Genomic DNA, 22,886 nt, shown 5'->3' on the forward strand with positions numbered 1-22,886 from the left:
AAATCTGCTAGAGAGGTGAATCCAACCAAAGTCCCTTTCAGTATTGTCCAAACAGGGGTAATGAAGTCACCCTTTAACCAGAACAGCAATGCTCTTATGTTGAAAATTTTGAAGTGCCATTCCCCCTTTAACACAAGGTCTCTGCAGTGTACTTCTTTTAATCCTTGCCGTTTTTTTTTTTGTTCCAAATAAAGGTCAATATATGATTATTTAATTTGGAGAAAAAAAGATTTTGTTAAAGACACGGAAGGCACTGAAAGTTATATAAAACCTTAGGCAGTACACTCATCTTTACTGTATTCATTCTTCCACCCAGTGAGAGAGGGAGATGGTATCAACTGAGTTTAAAGATTGCAGACTGAACCCATCACCAATAGGCATTAGTTCACTTTTCTGAATATTAACTTTATAACCAAACAACCAACCAAATCCAAGTCTTCCACCTGCCCATTGGATCTACTCCATTCCACCTCGCAAGACCTTCTGCCCTTCATTACCACTATCATCAATAGATCCATAGCATCTGGTCAGGTATCGACTACTTTCAAGAGAGCAAGGGTTATTCAATTCAATTCAATTCAAGTTTATTTGTATAGCGCTTTTTACAATTGACACTGTCTCAAAGCAGCTTTACAGAACATAAACACAGAACAAAAGGTTAATATAAAGAATAATATAAAGGTTAATAGAATGCAAAATTCAAGATTAATATTAGATAGATTAAGTTCACAATGTGTATGTATATATCCCCGATGAGCAAGTCTGAGGTGACTCAGGCAGCAGTGGCAAGCTAAAACTCCCTTAGATGGTAAGGAAGAAACCTTGAGAGGAACCAGACTCAAGGGGAACCCATTCTCATATGGGTGACACTGGAGGGTGTGATTATAAAAATACAGTCAAACAGGTGTTATATTGATGAAAAGGACCATATGGAATTCACATCTCCTTTTTAGTATCGCAGAGTCTGACTGGAGCTGGTAGATCTCTAGATGCCTCAGGATTCTCAGAGTCCTCAGAATCGGCCTCATCTCAGTGGATGTCCAAAATCTTCATCGCACGGAAGACGATCAGAGCTGGTACAATTTCTGGATGCCTCAGGATGGGGAGAAAGAGAGAAGCAGTGGAGAGGGATTAAAATATCTGCTGTTCATAAAATGTGGAAGTATGATATAATAATGCACAATATTATGGGATGCATTTATGGGATTGTCTATAATCAACTGTCTGTCTATCTCTCACAGAACAACCTCCAAGATCCCAACCAGGCTGGCTTTAAAGCAGCCCATTCCACAGAGACAGCCCTTTTTGGATGTCTCTGAGAAACTACATGTTGCTAGATCAGCCAAACTGTCATCTGTCCTTATCCTCCTTGACCTTTCAGCAGCATTTGATACGGTCAACCACAAGACTCTCATGTCCACCCTCAGCTTGGGAATAGTTCGCTTCCTACCTGGAAGGACGCTCATATCAGGAAACATGGAGGGGAGTGACATCTGCTCCACGCAGTCTCTCCACTGGTGTCCCACAGGGCTCAGTACGTGGTCCTCTTCTTTTCTCCCTTCATACTCAGTCTCTTGGTGAAGTTATTCCCTCACATGGGTTCTCTTACCACTGCTTTGCTGATGATACACAACTTAGCCTCTCTTTCCCACTCTAAGATACCACAGCTTCTGATCAGATCTCAGCATGTCCGGCAGAAATTTCATCATGGATGACTGCTCATCAGTTAAAGCTCAATCCTAGCAAAACTGAACTGCTGTTCATCCCAGGTGTTTCATCCCCATGTCATGGTCTTGCTATATCCTTGCACAACGATCTGATCTCCCCTTCAGCCACAGCTCGCAACCTTGGGGTAACCATGGACAATCAACTGTCTTTTTCCTCTCATGTTGCTAATGTGACTCGCTCATGTCGGTTTCTTCTCTACAACATTAGAAGGATTCAGCCATTTTTGTCCATACAGGCTGCTCAAGAACTTGTTCAGTCTCTTGTCATTTCAAGACTGGATTACTGCAACACAGCTGGCAGGTCTACCTATGAACGCAATTTGTCCTCTGCAAATGATCCAAAATGCAGCTGCACGGCTTGCTTTCAACCTGCCTAAGTTCTTTCATACCACCCTGCTGCGATCCCTCCACTGGCTTCCGGTAGCTGCACGCATCAGATTCAAAACACTGATGCTCGCCTACAAAGCCAAAAATGGACCAGCTCCCTCTTACCTCAAAGCCCTCATCACGCCTCGCACTGCACCCCGCACCCTCCCATCTACCAGCACCGTTTGACTGGTTCCACCATCTCTCAGGGTAAGAGGCAAGTATACTACAAGACTTTTCTCTGTTCTGGCACCAAGGTGGTGGAATGAACTTCCCCTAGAGGTCAGGACAGCTGAGTCACTGGCTATTTTCAAACGGTGGTTGAAGACCTACTTATTCAGGAAACACTCCAACTAGCACCTCTTTCCCAATCTTTTGCATTTATAAAAAAAAACCTTTGACACTTTTTCATTGTAACTTTGAACAATGTTTTAAACTCGTGGTATCTTAAGTATGTAACCTAGTGAGCCAGCATTAATGTATCCAATGTTAGAGATTTAAGCACTTATGTATGTTGCTCTGGATAAGGGCTTCTGCCAAATGCTGTAAATGTAAATGTATTGAAAAGCAAGCCACCCTACCACTCCACCTGGTCAATAGCCTTTTCCACATCCAGTGAAAGCACTACCTCTGGCATGCTGGGTAGAGATTGCCTATAAAGAACATTCAAGAGTCATCTAATGTTGAAGGAGTAACGATTCTTAATAAAAGCTGTTTGGTCAGGTGATATGACGGAGGGTAGAGCTCCCACTAAGTGTCTCGCAAGGACTTTAGCATCAGTATTAAAAAGGGAGATTGGATGACATGAGCTGCACTCAAGAGGGTTCTTGTCTTTTTGAGGATTAATGAGAAAAACTGCCTGACACATGGTTGGAGGTAAGGATTTCAATGAAAGTGACTCCTCAAAAACTGAGAGCAATAAAGGGAAAAAGTGTTCTAAAATTTTTTGAATAAATCTGTTGGGAAACCGTCCTGGTAAATTGCCACTCTGCATAGACCTAAATGCTAATGTTATGTCTTCCACTGTAAGGTCTTCTTCAGCAGCCATTACTAGGTCTATAGAGGGGATATGTATATTATCCAAAAAATCCTCCAGCTCCTTTTAAGCTACCAGTAATTTTTAAACTGGACTCAACATTAATTGCAGAAATGGACTGATTAGCAATCCTTTGCCACTGATGAGCAAGGATTCATCCAGCCTTGATCTCAAGGAATGACAATCTCAGTGGAAATTAATTTAGTAAATTTTTCTTCTGATAGAAGCAGAGAATTAAGTCTCCAGAGACAGTAAGTGAACTGTGTATTAGGGACATGCGTTTTCATAATTAGGGGACCATGATCAGATCCAAAAAGAATCCAAAAAGAAATTATCTATACGGGAATAGGTCTTAAGGATGGAGAAATAGAAGAAATATTATCTTGAAGTGGGGTTACAAAACCGTCAGACATCAATCATGTCATAAGATTAAAGAAAAAGTTTAATTGAACGTGCTGATTTAGACAGGGGAGCGTTTTTGAGCAAGCTGCAATCTAAGAAAGAGGAGAGTGTACAATTCATGTCACCAGCAAGAATAAAGCTGCTTAATTACAATAGCATATCACCCCAAAGAATCAGCCTCATTAATCAGAGTAAATGGCGTAATTTTCCTGATAAATATGGCCACACCTCTGGTTTTGGAATGGAAATTGGAGTGAAATATCTGTCCTGCCCAACTCCCCGTAAGTCAGAAATAGTCTATTGTATGTAGATGGGTTTCCTGAAAAAACACAATATCTACATTAAGTTGCTTTCAATTTGTGAATAACTTTTTGCGTTTCATTTCATTTTGTTCATTCATCATTCAAATGTTCTAACTCAAAGTTGACTGAACAATTATCTAGCCTTTTAGAGTAGAAGAGTAGAGTATAATGGGGGACATAGAAGCCTTTATTATTGCCACATATACATTAGAGCACAGTGGAATTCTTTTCTTCACATACCCTAATTGAGGAGGTTGTGGACAGAGTGCAGCGCCCTTGGAGCAGGGAGGGTTGAGGGCCTTGCTCAGGGGCCCAGCAGTGGCAGCTTGGCCTTGAACCCCGATCCTCCGATCAACAACCCAGAGCCTTAGCAAGTTGAGCCACCACTGCCCCAACAGGGCAGAGGTATTTATGACAGTCATGTTAAAGGGAAGTAGCTGAATATATGAAATCCATAAAAGCCATACTACAGCAAATAAAAATTACCATGGACATCTATCTGTATAAGCCTGGTAAGTAAGTAGAAATGGTAAACCACCACTTCCCCTCTGCCCTTAGCACCTAGAAATACATGATAAACATGATACCCTTCAAAAACAAATCCACACATTAGGTGTTTATATTTGGGAACTCTATAAAACCAACAGCTAGGGCACCCACCATACTGAAGTAGCTCAGATAGAGCAATATGATATTATATCATAAAATCTGGTTTATATGCATAACACAATGATAGTGATAAAGCGAAATAAATAAAAAAGAAATATAGTAAGCCTAATGAAAATGGCAAGGGCAATAAAAATACTATAGGCTTCCCTCTAAATGTAACTTGGAAACACAGGCTCACAATAGAAGATGAACAATATTATTTTCAAGACACACAGGCAAATAAAAAGGAAGCCTTAACAATGCATTAATAATAGCCCACCTTCTACCTCTTTTGTCGTAGCCCTCATTTGATTTTTCCTTTTTAACTGCTTGTATTTCTTTCTTAATGGAACTAAAATCTTCAGCCAGCGCAACTTTCAGTTCAGATTTAATTGCTTTTAACGAGCAAAGAAGCTCCAATTTCAAGGCCACCATGTCTATTTTTACTGGGCTGTTCGGCGGGGTGCGGTCGTTCGAGTTTGGATGATGGTAGAGCACAGAGTTGAGGCAGAGTTAGGTCTAGTGTTGGATCATGTGTCATATTTACACCTGCGTAGCTTTTCACCATTGACTTTAAATGAAAATAATTTTATAGAACAGGAGTTTGGCGAGAGTTCGAGCTAGACATGTATGGATAACTTGGACAATTCCCTGCAGTTTATATCCTGTGCCATGTGTAATTGTTTCTTTTGCCCCACCCAGTCCCTCATGTTTTTAGTGCCTGATCCCTTATGTTTCACTAATTACCTCCCCAATTTATATTTGTCTTACATGTGTTGCTTACATGTGTTGCTATCCTGACATCTGCATTTAACAGAAACTATTATTTATTACAATATTTTCTATAAAGAAATGACAATACAGCCATATACATTGTACAAGAGATATTGTGTATGCAACATGAATGCAACATGTTTATTATGCTCAATCAATCAATCAAAATTTATTTGTATAGCACTTTCAACAGCATAACAATGGACCAAAGTGCTTTACATGGTAAAAACATTTAACAACATGCTGATTGTAATTATAATGTATTTGGTTTGTAGAATTTAGTATTAGGTTTCTATCAGTGGTATATTACAATAGTATTTGGTGCACATCATATGGTTTAGTTAACACTGCCAAATGTTTTCCCCCTTTAATTTTTGCATTTCATTTTATTTCATAATTTAGTGGTGTTTGCCTTCATTTTGACACCTATCAATTCATGAATGAATAAACAATTATTAAACTTGCATTTTGTTAGTGGTTGCAGTAAAGTTATCCGACATTACAGGCACTGCATTACAGTCAAACAAAATCAGTCAAGATGAGGGGAACAGTTAACAATGAAGAAACACTGAATATTTAAATCTGTCGCTCTCACTGCCATGCCCAGGGTTTAATTTCTGTCCAAAGAACCAACCTAGCCACTGATCGTTTAAGTCAAAGCACCGGTCCCAAGCTAAGATGAAATGGGAGGATTTTGTCAAGAGGGCCTTCCAGCATAAAGCCTGTGCCAAATCAAAATATGTGAATCAGACGAACTGCTGTGGTGGCCCTAAACAGGGAGCAGCTGAACGACAGCAACATTTAAATAGGAAAGGGTGAAAATCATGGTATTAGCATATTGGAAAGCCTTCAACTGGCTTTTAATAATCCAAAGTCCTGCCCTCACTCCTGCATTCATCACTGAGAGGAAATTAACATTATTACCTTAAAGTGAACACTGTTCATTTAGAGAAATGATGTGCTGTGGTGGGACTAAGAGACAACTTCACTTAACTGTGCTTAATTTTACTGTTTTATATTAGTATATCAGACTTCAAATTAATAGGGTAAGACTCCCAGTAAGACTGAAAAATCTATGTCAAAAGTATACAAATAAATTGTGGACGCTGTTAACTTCCTGCCCCACAGGGTGGCTCTAGGTATAGGGGTGTAATATTAAACTAAACCCTAACCCAGCATTTTTTGGAAATGAACCATTTTTGCTTTGAGGTAGGGTGTATTATCCTGGTGAAAGGAGACACAGCCATTAGGGAATACCGTTTCCATGAAAGGGTATACATGGTCTGCAACAATGTTTAGATAGGTGGTATGTATCAAAGTAACATCTACATGGAAGGGAGGACCCAATGTCTCCCAGTAGAACATTGTCAAAAGCATCACATTGCCTCTGCCAGCTTGCATTCTTCCCACAGTGCATCATGGTGCCATGTGTTCAAGCCATGTAAAAGAAAACATGATTCAATAGACTAAACCACCTTCTTCCATTGCTCTATGGTACAGTTCTGATGCTTATGTGCCCATTGGTGGCGCTTTTGGCGGTGGACAGGGGTCACCTTGAATGGCACCCTGATTGGTCTGTGGCTATGTAGCCCCATCTGTAACAAACAGCGATGCACTGTGTATTTTGACAAATTTCCATCAGAACAAGCATTAACTTCTCTAGCAATTTGGGTATGACCAGAGCCGATCGGCCCTATACGCTCACTACGCAAGTTGCGTAGGGGCCCGCAAATAACGCAAGGCCCCGCCTCCTCCTGCCTCATTTTACAGCGCTTGTTAATGTTTACTGTGTAGATGACAATATGAAGTGGAGCTATCCATCTGGCCATGAAAAGAGAAAAAAGAAAATGAAAAAAAAGGACAAGTGAAATGCGAGAACAGCAATCAGGTAAACTTGTGTTCTCTTCAGGTTTGATGTCAGCAAGAGCAAATAACAGTAAAGTTAAGTTGATGTGATTCTGTCTCTAGTCTCTATCTGACTAGCTAAATTAGCTGTGCAGTGCTGCCAGTGCATCTCTCAAAAGCCTGTTTGTCACACAACAATTTATTGCGTGAACATTCGCGTGAATAAACGCCCAAGGGCAACTGTGTTTATAAACGGCAGCCCGATAACCGCGCTGCGCGTGAACATGCGTTCATATGCGTGTGCAATTGTGCACGAAATGACACGCGCGCTTTCCAGCAGCAACATCTGTGTGGGGACCAGTGCAAAAAGTAGCGTGATAGCACTCCTAAATGACAATGTTTATAGTCTCTCAATCAATGTTACAACAACATTAATGCAATATGGATACCAATGGATTTACATTGGAATGGGCATAATGCCAGGCAATATGAATGCACATCACTCAGTAAATAATAACCATCAGGGATCAAGTATTGCTCTCATGCATACTAATAGTGTGATTTGAATTGTGTTATATTCTATACCATTGTTGATTTTATAGTGTTGGTCTTTGTTGTTCTCTCAGCTGATTAATCAGGAGTAGTTTCAGTCTACCTTAAGGTGTGGATTGTGGGCAGGGCTTACCTATTTAAATTGAAGGTTTGTAAGTATCTCTCTCTCTCTCATTGTAACATTATTGTCTAGTACTGTTGTGATATATTCTACCATACCCTAACTTAAAATAGGTAACTCTCACTTTGACTGCAAATATGTGCCTTAAACCCATCTCTGTACTCAATTCCTACTCTCGCAGACGCTCTCGTCCACAGAGCAGAGGTCACAATCCGAGTAACCTCATCTACCCTCCTCTGTTGTGTAAGTCTCAAACAGTGGTGGTAGGTGGGCTCTGGAATTGCCAGTCTGCTGTGAAAAAAGCTGATTTTATCTCTGCTTTAACTTCCCATTACTCCTTTGATTTTCTTGCGCTAACAGAGACCTGGATATCCCCACAGAACACTGCTACACCAGCTGCTTTATCCTCTGCCTATGCTTTCTCTCACTCACCACGAGAAACAGGCAGGGGTGGTGGTACAGGTGTATTGCTGTCAAAGAAATGGTGCTTTACACCTCTCCTCTTGTCACATTTAACCATCTCCTCTTTTGAATTCCATGCCATTTCAGTTACCTCTCCAATCAACCTTGTTATCATTGTTGTTTACCGCCCTCCTGGTCCCCTAGGTGACTTCCTGGAAGAAATGGACACACTGCTTAGTGTTTTCCCCTCCGATAGCTCCCCTCTGACGCTGCTTGGTGACTTCAACCTCCCCTCTGACAAGCTACATTCTTCTTCCCTCCTGTCTCTTCTCGACTCATTCACCCTCACACTCAACAGCTACATCCCCACACACAAAGGAGGCAATGTCCTGGACCTGGTTTTCACCCGTCCTTCTCCAGCTACAGACGTGACTGCTACCCCACTACACGTCTCTGATCATCACCTGGTATCCTTCACCATCACTCTCCCTACCCTTCCTAAAACTACCTCTCACCCCCTTGCTCTTACCCCCCGCAACCTTCACTCTGTCTCCCCTTCTTCTGTAGCTTCTGACACTCTTTCTTCCCTTCCTGATCCTGAGTCTTTTTCCTCACTCCCCTTGGACTCGGCCACTTTCCTCTCTTCTCTTTCCTCAACTATGGACTTCCTCTGCCCTATGTTCACTAAACCCAAGAAAACTTCTTGTTCTGCTCCTTGGCTTTCAGATGTGCTGCACAACAATCGAAGAGAGCTAAGATCATCAGAGAGAAAGTGGAAGAAATCACAACTTGATGCAGATCTTGATTCTTACCGAACACTTCTTGCCAAGTTCTCCTCAGATGTGACTTCTGCCAAGTCTTCCTTCTACAAGGAAAAGCTTGAAGCTTCCTCACATGACCCTCGGAAATTCCACAACATCATCTCTTCTCTGCTCAACCCCCCGGCTCCACCTTCTTCATCCTCCCTGACTGCAGAAGACTTTGCTTCTTTCTAACAGGAGAAGATTGAGGAAATCTGCCAGACCTTCGCTTCAGCCCCGACTGCACTTATATCTCAGAGTATGGATTTCCCCACTACTTCATTGTCGCATTTCTCAACTGTAGCAGCAGAAGAGATTTTACAGCTCATCCAGTCTTGCAATCCTACCACCTGCCCATTGGATCCACTCCCTTCCACTATGCTCCAGACCATCTCGCAAGACCTTCTGCCCTTCATTTCCACTATCGTCAATAGATCCATAGCATCTGGTCAGGTACCAACTACTTTCAAGAGAGCAAGGGTTATTCCCATCCTAAAGAAACCTGCTCTGGATCCATCAGACATCAGTAACTACAGACCAGGTATCACTTCTCTCGTTTCTTTCAAAAATTCTTGAACGCATTGTCTATAAACTGTCTGTCTATCTCTCACAGAACAACCTCCAAGACCCCAACCAGTCTGGCTTTAAAGCAGCTCATTCCACAGAGACAGCCTTTTGGATGTCTCTGAGAAACTACATGCTGCTAGATCAGCCAAACTGTCATCCGTCCTTATCCTCCTTGACCTTTCAGCAGCATTTGATACGGTCAACCACAAGACTCTCATGTCCACCCTCAGCTTGGGAATAGTTTGCTTCCTACCTGGAAGGACGCTCATATCAGGAAACATGGAGGGGAGTGACATCTGCTCCACGCAGACTCTCCACTGGCGTCCCACAGGGCTCAGTACTTGGTCCTCTTCTTTTCTCCCTGTATACTCACTCTCTTGGGGAAGTTATTTCCTCACATGGGTTCCCTTACCACTGCTATGCTGATGATACACAACTTATCTTCTCTTTCCCACCCTCAGATAACACAGCTTCTGACCGGATCTCAGCATGTCTGGCAGAAATTTCATCATGGATGACTGCTCATCAGCTCAATCCTAGCAAAACTGAACTGCTGTTCATCCCAGGTGATTCATCCCCAGGTCATGATCTTGCTATATCCTTGCACATCCACAACGATCTGATCTCCCCTTCAGCCACAGCTTGCAACCTTGGGGTAACCATGGACAATCAACTGTCTTTTTCCTCTCATGTTGCTAATGTGACTCGCTCATGTCGGTTTCTGCTCTACAACATTAGGATTCGGCCATTTTTGTCCATACAGGCTGCTCAGGTACTTGTTCAGTCTCTTGTCATTTCTAGACTGGATTACTGCAATGCACTGCTGGCAGGTCTACCTATGAACGCAATCCGTACTCTGCAAATGATCCAAAATGCAGCTGCACGGCTTGTTTTCAACCTGCCAAAGTTCTCGCATACCACCCCGCTGCTGCGATCCCTCCACTGGCTTCCGGTAGCTGCACGCATCAGATTCAAAACACTGATGCTGGCCTACAAAGCCAAAAATGGACCAGCTCCCTCTTACCTCAAAGCCCTCATCACTCCTCGCACTGCACCCCGCACTCCGATCTACCAGCACTGCTCGACTGGTTCCACCATCCCTCAGGGTAAGAGGCAAGTATACTACAAGACTCTTCTCTGTACTGGCACCAAGGTGGTGGAACGAACTTCCCCTAGAGGTCCGGACAGCTGAGTCACTGGCTATTTTCAAGCGGCAGTTGAAGACCTACTTATTCAGGAAACACTTCAACTAGCACTTCTTTCCTTATCTTTTGCATTTTTAAAAAAAAAAAACCTTTGACACTTTTTCATTGTAACTCTGAACAAATGTTTTAAACTCATGGTATCTTAAGTCTGTAACTTAGTGATCCAGCATTAATGTATTCAATGTTAGAGATTTATGCACTTATGCACGTTGCTCTGGATAAGTGCGTCTGCCAAATGCTGTAAATGTAAATATTAAACACAGTGATATGGTATGGCAAGCCATTTTAGCTTTTATACATTCACATGATATGGATTTTTGATATCAAGAATTCAGTTTTCAATACTTAAAATGTAAATATTAAGAGTGTGATTTCTAGTAGTAACCATATTTTTTATATCAAGAATTACATTGTACACTAGTAAAAACGTAATTTCTGATATCTGCTATTGCATATTCACTAGTTGATTAGTGCAAGGGCTAAGTCATATTATAACTAGTATTTTATATTTGAAAATGGATAAAAAGGAATCTGAGGGAGGCAGTTTAAGTAGGGCCTAATGCAGCATATAAAATGAATAACAGTGGGATGTCAAGTGTGAATGTGTGGCAAATGGTTTACATGGCTCACGGGTCAGGTAGGAGGGCCCCAAGAATTTTGCTTAGGGCCCCAGGGAGGTCAGGATCAGCTCTGGGTATGACACATGACCCTGTTGCCAGTTCACCACTGTCATATATATATATATATATACATTTGAGAGAGAGAGAGATTGAAAAAAGAACTTTTATTTGTCTTGAGAAAATTTGCTATTCGAAGCTCGATTGCTTTGGGGTTTACTGACAATGATGATGATGGAAGTTTTCTCCATGACATTTTGTCAGCAAGGGAGAGTAATAATAAAAAATGTTTAAACATATTTTTGTATTAGTTTAACTGATTATGATGATGATGTTAAAGGTGTTGAGCTAGTTGATGATGAAGGAGGTTTTTGTTTGATTGATAATGGAGATTTTTTGAATGATTCGGAGTAGAAACTTCAACCTAATTCTAAATCCTAACGTAAATCCTAACCTCTTTCTTCTAAAGATCTAAAAGAGCAATTACTTTATGCAATCACAATGGCAAATATTTGTTTCATAATTTAATTAACAAGACAGAAGTGGTAATAGACAGTAATATGGACATCATAAATTAACATTTGGTTACTTCTTTGTGGTAGGCCTCGAGTAACGGTAGATTATGTGCAAAGATGATGTTGTATTGCTGTAAAAATCCATAACATTTATCTGCAGCATAATCAAATTTTTCAGGTAGTACCATCATAGTGGGCTCATCATGTTTTGTGGGCGGGTCACAACTCACCAGAACCAGCTACAGGTTGGTGGCCTGTAGTGCGGCCAATTGCTCCTGATTGGCTGCAAGAACCTCACTGTTGTGAGCGATGAAGGCCTGCAGATGAGCCACATCTGGTAGATTTATCTAAGGTGAGGTATTCTGTAATAATCCCCTGGAGAATGTAGTGTCAGGACTCAGCCCGGACTTTGGCCATGTGCATTTGTTTATGTTTTGTGTCACGTGTCTGCCCCACCCTTGTCTCTTCCTCCCCGCCTCTGCACACCTTTTCCTCATGTGTCTGATTGTTATTAGTATTTAGTTGAGCCGCGTTGCCTTGAGCAGTGCGGAATCCTCTGGTGTCTGTCGTTGTCATCTTGTCTTGAGTCTGTGTTCCTGTTCTGTGTTTTGTTTTAGTTAATAATTCACTGCTTATTTTAGCTATCCTGTATTTGGGTCTATTTTTTCCTGCATCCCTGACATGTAGAATCTATTCAAAGAGTTTATAAAATACACACAGGCAATCATTTCATATACTGTGTATTACCATTCCTTTACACTCTGTGGATTTTTTTTGGACCAATATAAAAAAGTTAACATATGCATATCTCCCAGAAATCTTGCAGATTCCAATGAACTCTTTCCAATTTGTGCACCATATGCATCAATAGTTTATTCAATGGTTATAATATCTGAGGCTGTGACTAGCAAATGGCAGGCAACTAAATTTTGTTGGGAGGTTGCAAATTGGAGTTGACAGCAATTTTTATGGAGATATAGTACATGCAAAAATGTAATCCAATCCAATTAATTTTAAACCAACGTAATGCTAAAAATTACACATTTTGCATTAGATTTTAGGGATGTACATTTTAGGTTTGTATCAAAAAGTAGGTTTGATACAAACCTAAATGTTTTCATACAAAATATCTTTCTATCATGAATTGCAGATAGGGTGTAATTGGAAAAAAAACTGACCAAGGCTTGGGATCAAGAGTCTGTAATATGAACTCAGCAGAACAGGTGGAATGAGCAAAGTGAGGTTGAACAAAAGCACGGTCACAGAAAAATCTCTCGAGCATATACAATAAGTGAATAATGATTTCACACACTCAAACTCTGTATCTCCATTCTAATCCAAAATCTAATTGTTTATGATCGAATCTAACCATACTGTTCATGGTCCAACTGAGATTTGAAAATTAATTGGGATGCTAAATTAGTTCACATTTTTTCTCTGAGTATTTTAAGGATCTGAGATCTCTGTTACTGTTCGATTTGTCAGACCTCATGAACTGCATCAGTAAACTATTAAGAAGGGGAAAAAAATGGGATCCAAAACAACTAAAATAATGAGAATCAGTGGGTTGTATGCTCATATGTTATCAGTGTAGGGCAGCAGTAGCTTAGCAGTTAAGTATATGTATTAATGGTTGAGAGGCAGTAAGTCTCACTGCAGCTTACTGCACTTGTAAGTTAATTTACATAAAAGTGTCTATGAAATGTAATTATAAGTCATTGACAATGTCATTCAAGATGGCGCCGCAGATGGCTGCCTCGGCACGACTCCCTCTAGTACTTTCTTTCTTTTTGTTTACTTTCTGTGTGTTTGCTTACCCTACCGTGATAATTTACACTAGAGAACTGCTTAACATCAGGCAGTTCACTCCAGACAACTTTTCACCAGTTTTCACAAACTTGTCACACTGCGTGTCTGACACGTTTTTGCTGTATTTCATAAAAACATAAAGGTAGTAAGCTAGTGTTATAAATATTACAAATTAATTATTACCGGTTAAAACCCGCCCATTTCAAGACAAGCCCCTACTTCCGGGTTAGGCCCCACCCACTCCGAGTCAGAACCAGAATCAGAATCTTTGCCTTACAAGTCAGCACAAAATTGGGTCCAAACGTTTTGGGGCCCCTTAAGGACCCTGAATCAAAATTTCGACTTTTTTTCAAAAATTATTGTCATTGAGACTCCAGAGAATATTACTGCACTGGATTGGTCTTGATCAGGCGAAAAACCTAGGACTAGTTAGCAAAAGTAGGTTTCGGATAAAATGCGCTATAGCGAAAAATGAAATTGGAGATATACGTTTTTTAAGTCATGAGCCAAGGATTCCAATGATATAAAGCACTTGAGATTTGGACATAGGGGTTTTAGGGGTTTAGGGGTTATGGGGACAAACACGTTTTGGGGCACTGAAGCGCCCCAAATTGTCCGATTCTGCTGAGATTTTGGCCCTGAGTAATTGTGACCAGTACTACCATCTGACCAAGTTTGAGACACACCAAAGTTGCTACAGTAACTTCTAAGACTGTTTGTTCACTAATGTTGTCTAACACACTTCTGATGGCTTCACAGCACAGCTGTATTAATACTGAAATTAAATTACACACAGGTGCACTCTATTTACTAATTACAGTAGGTGACTTCTGAAGGCAGTTGGTTTCACTGGATTTTAGGGTATCACAGTAATGGGGGCTGAATACAAATGCACACCACACTTTTCAGATATTCATTTGTAAAAAAAATAATTGGACACTTTATAATTTTCTTTCCACTTCACAATTATGTGCCACTTTCTTTCGGCCTATTTCATAAAATCCCAATAAAGTAAATTTTTCTTTGTGGTTGTAACATGTCAAAAAGTTCAGTGGGTATGAATACTTTTGCAAGGCACATATCTCTTTCTTCTCCTCCTTTACTTCTACTCCTGTTAGGAGACGCCACAGAGAATCATCTGTTCCCACTGATGATTTGCATGAATAAATTTGGCATGTTTTATGCCAGGTGCCCTTCCTGACGCAACCCTCTCTATTTATCCTGGCTTGGGACCAGCACAGAAGTCAATGGCTTGCAACCTCTGTGTTCACAATCATGAATTTATTTTAAAGTTCCAAGTATTCAGTGGGAGCAAAAACAAAAATGGTGGCAAAATTTGGTGGAATTTCTGTGGCAAAGAGAATTTCTCACAATTTATTAAAAGCAATATATACAGTTATACCCAAAAGTTTGAATTCCTTGGGAGAATTTGCAAGATGTGTACAATTTTTTAAAGAAAAAATGAGTGAGAAGGCAAAATAAATTTCTTACAGGACTCATACAAGTCATTCATACAAGTTAATATGTAAGGCATAAAAGAATGTCACAATCTTTAAACAAAACAAAAATATATAGAAAATAAATAAGGAAATAATCACTGTTCCAGGTTTACATACTTTTAGTTCATAATATCTTGTATTGCCCCATTTACCATCAATAATGGCATGCAGTCTTTTGTAATAATTGTGCATGAGGTTCTCTTGGGTGGTATAGCTGTCCATTCTTCTTGGCAAAATGCTCCCAGTTCCTGTAAACGTTTTGGTTGTCTTGAAAAACTGCACGTTTGAGATCTCCCGAAAGTGGCACAATGATATGAGGTCAGGATAATTTGACAGACACTACAGAAACTTCATCTTTTTCTACTGTAGTCATTGGAGGGTCAACTTTGTGCTTTGGATCATTGTCATGTCATTGTCAAGAGCATCCCATGAGCAGCTTTCGTACTGAACAATGCAAATTGTCTGCCATTATTTTCTGATAACATGCTGCATTCAAATTCCCTCTGCCACTGGAGCTCACACAGCTGAGATCAACATAAGAGATCCACCACCATGCTGTACAGTGGGGGTGGTGTACTTTTCACCATAGGCCTTGTTGACTCCTCTCCAAACATAGTGTTTGTTTGTGACTTTTTAATTAAAAAAGTTTAATTTTGATCTCATCACTCCAATTGACTTTGCTCCAGACATTGGGAGGCTTATCTAAGTGTTGTCTGGCCTACAGAAGGTGGGCCTTTTTGTGGAATGGGTGCAGTAATGGCTTTCTCCTGGCAACTCAACCATTCAGGTCATTTGTGTAAGTACGTCCTTATTGTGCTCCTTGAAACAACATCACTTTTTTCCAGAGCAGCCTGTATTTCTCTCCGTTGTTTGTGGTTTTTCTTTGCATCCCAAACAATTTTTCTGGCAGTAGTGTGTGAAATCATTCTTGGTCTACTTGATCGAGGCTTAGTATCAAAAGAACCTCTTATTTTCTACCTCTTTATCAGAGTTTGAACAATACTGACTGGCAATTTCAAGTTGAGATATCTTTGTATCCTTTTCCTACTTTGTAAAGTTCAACTACCTTATACGAAGGGCCATTGGCAGTTCTTTTATCTTCCCCATGATGCAGTATCCAGCCAAGTTAGTGTATAACCTCATGAGCTGAGAAACTCACTGACTATTTATGCACAAACACTAATTACCATTACAATGAGTCACAGGTGTGGCATGAATAAATATAAATATGGAAGACAATTACATACATAAGGGACAGGTGTTCTGAGGCAGGAAGGAATAGACAAGGGTAGGGCAGACACGTGAACACAAATCATAAAGCAAGGGCACAGGGCCGGGCTAGATCCTGAGAGTCAGGATGACTTCTCGGGAGTACAAGGCAGACTGAGAAGACCATCTGGTAAAGAACCATGCATAGGCAGTGCGTTTATATAGTGCCTAGCAGAGGTGGGTAGAGTAGCCAAAAATTGTACTCAAGTAAAAGTACTGTTACTTCAGAATAATATGACTCAAGTAAAAGTAAAAAGTAGACATCCAAATAATTACTTGAATAAGAGTAAAAAAAGTACTTGGTGTAAAAACTACTCAAGTACTGAGTAACTGTTGAGTAACGTCTGATTTATTTTTTAACACGACAACAATCAGACAGACAAAAATACAAAATAATCTTTAGGCAAATTATGGCTCATCCAATCAATAAAATAAATTAAAATTAATTAATTACAAAATAGCTTAAATTAAAATAATTCAGGTAAATTCAAGTACTTAATGAATAAAATAATAATAAATAAAAAATAAATATGCACAAGTAACACAAATTTCCAAACCTTTATACTTTTCTACCAGGCAGAACTAGAACGAGGCAGCCCATAAATTCTCATAAACTGTGTGTGTGTCTCCAGTGACAGAACAACAAAAGGAAACACACACATTTCATTTCTTTTGTGTTGTGATTGTTGCACATTTGATGCCTTGATGAAAGGGCAATAATAATGAAATACATCTCTACTCCTTTAATTAATTTCAGGAAGCCTCTAGTACTTTCCTTTGTTTCAGGTAATCTAAAGCTTCTGGTTGCAAAGCTGTTTTTGTTTCTCAAAATATCTTCCTTCATGTTCATCAGAACAAAGAAATTTATACAGGTTTGTAACAACATGAGAGTGAGTAAATGATGACAGAATTTTCATTTTGAGTTAACTATCCCTTTAAATATGTGTGTTCGGCGCTGCAAGAAAAGACACGTCTGACGTCATCTGTTTGTCGGCTCGTGCGGCGCTGAGTAATGTTGAGCACATAAAAAAAAACTCGAAACAGCTGAACTCGACAAAACTGCTCTGTGTACTGTATGCCTGCGCCTCGTCCATTAATTCAGTATATAGCAGAAAAAGTTCTCCCTTACTTCTCAGCGTAAGAAATACAAGGTGTGAACTGACTGAAAACTGAAAACAGTGAAGACTTGAGAGCTCTGTCATATGTCACCTAAAAGACAAACATGCGCCTATCTGCTTTGGCAGACACAGAAGACACCTCATAATATAGCTGCTCTCTCGCACTTTTACTAAGGTAAACATGCTTTCAATATGAGGCCAGGGGTGCGGGTTTTCCTCCTCGTTTGTGTCTGCATTGCCGACGGTTGATTCTGACATGTTTGTGTTGCTAACTAACCCGTCCCGCCGCTGAGATTGAGTATGGTAACGTGACGAGACTGCACAACTACGTTTGATTGGGGAAACACAGTCACGTGGTAGAGCCTTAGCGGAAGTTTCTCTCTCTGTCAAAATAAAACATTAAAATTGATGCGTAGAATACCAAAGAGGTAAAAAGAAAAGTAACGAGCTCATTGTAGCCTAATGTAGCGGAGTAAGAGTACAGTTTCTTCTTCACAAATCTACTCAAGTAAAAGTAAAAAGTATAGTGATTTAAAACTACTCCTAGAAGTATAATTTTTTCAAAAACGTACTCAAGTAAATGTAACGGAGTAAATGTAACTCGTTACTACCCACCTTTGGTGCCTAGTCATGTAAAATACCCCCTGCCCTGGAAGCAAAGACCAGAAATGAGCGCTGCGAATCAGAAATTGCAGGGAGAGCTGCTGACATTGTCATATTTTCCAAATAAATATCAATGTTTAACAATTCCTTCGAGGTTATCCAAACCTTTGAACACAACTAATATATATACATCATTTATATACAGTATATATATATATATATATATATATATATATATATATATATATATATATATATATATATATATAACACACTAATCACGAATAACATTCTGACCACTAAAGTAATTGTACTGACCTGCGTGTCCCTGCGTGTCAAATGTTCCTGGCCTGCCTGGACAAAGCTTCGACAGTCCCACTAAGGAATGCGTCCTATGTTATTATTATAAAGTTAGATTTCTGGTGTGTATGTGGCAATCAACGACACGAACAACAAATAGTGTGCAAAACCTGTCTCTATTATCATACAAATGGTGGTGACAAAGCTGATAATATTTACTATATCTACAGAAACAAGATAACAAAAGATACAAAGGGAAAACGAGACATGAGCGGTGCCAAAACAAAGAAATAAACAAAACAAAACTGTGCTAGCTTGAACATAACCCCCTAACAAGATTAAGATAAGTAATAAAACAAATCTTCAGCGTCGATGACGCCCTAACTAATCTATGCTTCCTATCCAAATAAAAGGTACAGAGGGTGGCACGCACTCCTAACCTAGTGTGTCTAATACAGAAAAGCTTAACTACGTGTTGCACAATATATGTCATGTGAAGTACTCACCTGTCCAGTTTTCCCCAAAATAAACACAAAAACATATCCATAAAGCGAAGAAACACAAGCATCCAGATGCAGAACGAGTGACCCGCAAGTCACATACACAAAGTGACCCTCAAGTCACATACACAAAATAACTAACAAATTGGGATACATGAACAGTCTGACATACTCAAACCGAATGAACAACAATAGAGCCCTCTAACAAATTAGCACACATCTTCTTTCTCCTTCTGTTTCTGTCTCTGTTTCTAATCCTGATTCTGGTTGATTGGTGGATCGACGGGTGATGTCACACAGGATAATGAAGATTGACAGGAGATGTCCAATGGTAGGGATCTGAAAAGATAGATAGTGGAGCAAAGAGAGAGAGAGAGAGAACAAGAACAAACAAAACAGCGAACCCACAAACATAGTTCGTAACACTATTGTTTAAATTTTAGATGAAGGAGTCAGACTTAGACCTTCCTGTCTTTTCAGGGTCCTCACAATGGGAGGATTTGTTTTTATTAAAAGCAATGTAATACAAATAAGTGTATGTAATATATAAAGAAAATAAAATAAAATTACAAATAAAATTTCCTTCAAATAATCAAACAATTCTAGCATAAGTAAAAGTAATTAAAATGCAAAGATAGTAACAAACCAAGAAATACTCTCCGAATATTAGCCTGCGTTTGTTCTCTGATGCACAATATTTAAGCAACACAAATGCAGTACAGTAACTAAGCATAAGCTTGCCTATAGTAGAATGCACACCCGTTATTCAATACAGCAAGCTTTATATACTCCTTTTAGGGCTGGGCACTTGTGGTGCATCTGCTCTGGAATTCCCTTTCATTTGCCTGGCACTGTCCAGGACAGTGCATAGGCTCTTACAGGAGAGAGAGAGGCCCTAGTGTCTATTAGCAAATCATTTGGTTACGTCATTTTGTGGTTGACCTACCTAAATCTCCCTTGTACATGCAAGGCATGTGCCGCTGCAGTGCCTATGCAACGCTTCATATCTTGCACATCAGAGATTTACATCAGCCAGGCATACAAACATCCTGTGATTATATGGAACAGCATGTTTTGTGCGATTTGTTTCTAGAAACATTCAACATTTAAATATATATTTAAAGTATAGAAAAAAGGATACATACAGGGAGTGCAGAATTATTAGGGAAGTTGTATTTTTGAGGATTAATTTTGTTATTGAACAACAACCATGTTCTCAATGAACCCAAAAAACTCATTAATAGCAAAGCTGAATATTTTTGGAAGTAGTTTTTAGTTTGTTTGTAGTTTTAGCTATTTTAGGAGGATATCTGCGTGTGCAGGTGACTATTACTGTGCATAATTATTAGGCAACTTAACAAAAAACAAATATATACCCATTTCAATTATTTATTTTCACCAGTGAAACCAATATTACATCTCAACATTCACTAATATACATTTCTGACATTCAAAAACAAAACAAAAACAAATCAGTGACCAATATAGCCACCTTTCTTTGCAAGGACACTCAAAAGCCTGCCATCCATGGATTCTGTCAGTGTTTTGATCTGTTCACCGTCAACATTGCGTGCAGCAGCAACCACAGCCTCCCAGACACTCTTCAGAGAGGTGTACTGTTTTCCCTCCTTGTAAATCTCACATTTGATGATGGACCACAGGTTCTCTATGGGGTTCAGATCAGGTGAACAAGGAGGCCATGTCATTAGTTTTTCTTCTTTTAGACCCTTTCTTGCCAGCCACGCTGTGGAGTACTTGGACGCGTGTGATGGAGCATTGTCCTGCATGAAAGTCATGTTTTTCTTGAAGGATGCAGACTTCTTCCTGTACCACTGCTTGAAGAAGGTGTCTTCCAGAAACTGGCAGTAGGACTGGGAGTTGAGCTTGACCCCATCCTCAACCCGAAAAGGCCCCACAAGCTCATCTTTGATGATACCAGCCCAAACCAGTACTCCACCTCCACCTTGCTGGCGTCTCAGTCGGACTGGAGCTCTCTGCCCTTTACCGATCCAGCCACGAGCCCATCCATCTGGCCCATCAAGACTCACTCTCATTTCATCAGTCCATAAAACCTTAGAAAAATCAGTCTTCAGATATTTCTTGGCCCAGTCTTGACGTTTCAGCTTGTGTGTCTTGTTCAGTGGTGGTCGTTTTTCAGCCTTTCTTACCTTGGCCATGTCTCTGAGTATTGCACACCTTGTGCTTTTGGGCACTCCAGTGATGTTGCAGCTCTGAAATATGGCAAAACTGGTGGCAAGTGGCATCTTGGCAGCTGCACGCTTGACTTTTCTCAGTTCATGGGCAGTTATTTTGCGCCTTGGTTTTTCCACACGCTTCTTGCGACCCTGTTGACTATTTTGAATGAAACGCTTGATTGTTCGATGATCACGCTTCAGAAGCTTGGCAATTTTAAGAGTGCTGCATTCCTCTGCAAGATATCTCACTATTTTTGACTTTTCGGAGCCTGTCAAGTCCTTCTTTTGACCCATTTTGCCAAAGGAAAGGAAGTTGCCTAATAATTATGCACACCTGATATAGGGTGTAGATGTCATTAGACCACACCCCTTCTCATTACAGAGATGCACATCACCTAATATGCTTAATTGGTTGTAGGCTTTCGAGCCTATACAGCTTGGAGTAAGACAACATGCATAAAGAGGATGATGTGGTCAAAATACTCATTTGCCTAATAATTCTGCACTCCCTGTATAAATGTAAATAAAAGCGATCAGAGCTCTCTTGAACTTTTGATAAATAAAACTTATTATTGCATAAATCTTCTTTATCAGCATCTATATTTAGCGTCTGGTCCTCTGCAATCTTGCAGTAGCATTTATGGCAATTGGAATCGTAATTGTGTTTAATTCATATTCAATTGTTTAATTTCTGTAAAGGGGGCATGGTGGCTTAGTGGTTGGCATGTTCGCCTCACACCTCCAGGGTTGTGGGTTCGATTCCCGCCTCCGCCTTGTGTGTGTGGAGTTTGCATGTTCTCCCCGTGCCTCGGGGGTTTCCTCCGGGTACTCCGGTTTCCTCCCCCGGTCCAAAGACATGCATGGTAGGTTGATTGGCATCTCTGGAAAATTGTCCGCAGTGTGTGAGTGAATGAGAGTGTGTGTGTGCCCTGCAATGGGTTGACACTCCGTCCAGGGTGTATCCTGCCTTGATGCCCGATGACCCCTGAGATAGGCACAGGCTCCCTGTGACCCGAATTAGTTCGGATAAGCGGTAGAAAATGAGTGAGTGAGTGAGAGTAATTTCTGTAACCAAGTTTTCTACTTTCAGAAGTTTATTAGCAAACATCAGTTTTGTTCCTCTTTTCTTTCCCATTTAGCTTCTCTACACCTCTTCCTTTTTACCTTTCTCATTTGTTTTTATTTACTTTGCTTTTGGACAGGAATGTCTCCTAAATTGTATTTGGGTTGAGGTTTATCTTTGGATTGAGGGGGATTCATGAATCCTACAACTCCATTCTCACCTATTGTAGTAGCGGTCTGAGTACGAGAACACAGAACAGCACTGGCAAAAATATCTATTAGGAAGTTAAATTCAGTCTTCTCTTAGGAGGTTTTCAATAGCTTAATTTCGTTTCGATATCTTTCCCTTCCACAGTCCATTAATCTTATGGGGACAAGCCATCATTGCACATTTAACCCTCATGTCTTCCTGTTTAAGGCTGATAGGACAGATCGTTTCTAGCAGTGACACCAGGGCTGCACTCATCTGTCATGTAATTATTCAGTCCTCTAGTTTTCAATCCAGATATTGCAGTGGGAATGCAAAATCTGACCTTTCTAAAGTGAATCTCTCAGCTCAGGACTCATGTCTAAAATTATTAGCCTCCGAGTTCTCGTTAGATAAATTTCAACCTTTAAAATAAGTGATGTTGAGAGAAGTGACGTGTGTGTG

This window comes from Tachysurus vachellii, chromosome 9 (genome assembly GCF_030014155.1).
Source record: "Tachysurus vachellii isolate PV-2020 chromosome 9, HZAU_Pvac_v1, whole genome shotgun sequence".
Lineage (NCBI taxonomy): Eukaryota > Metazoa > Chordata > Actinopteri > Siluriformes > Bagridae > Tachysurus > Tachysurus vachellii.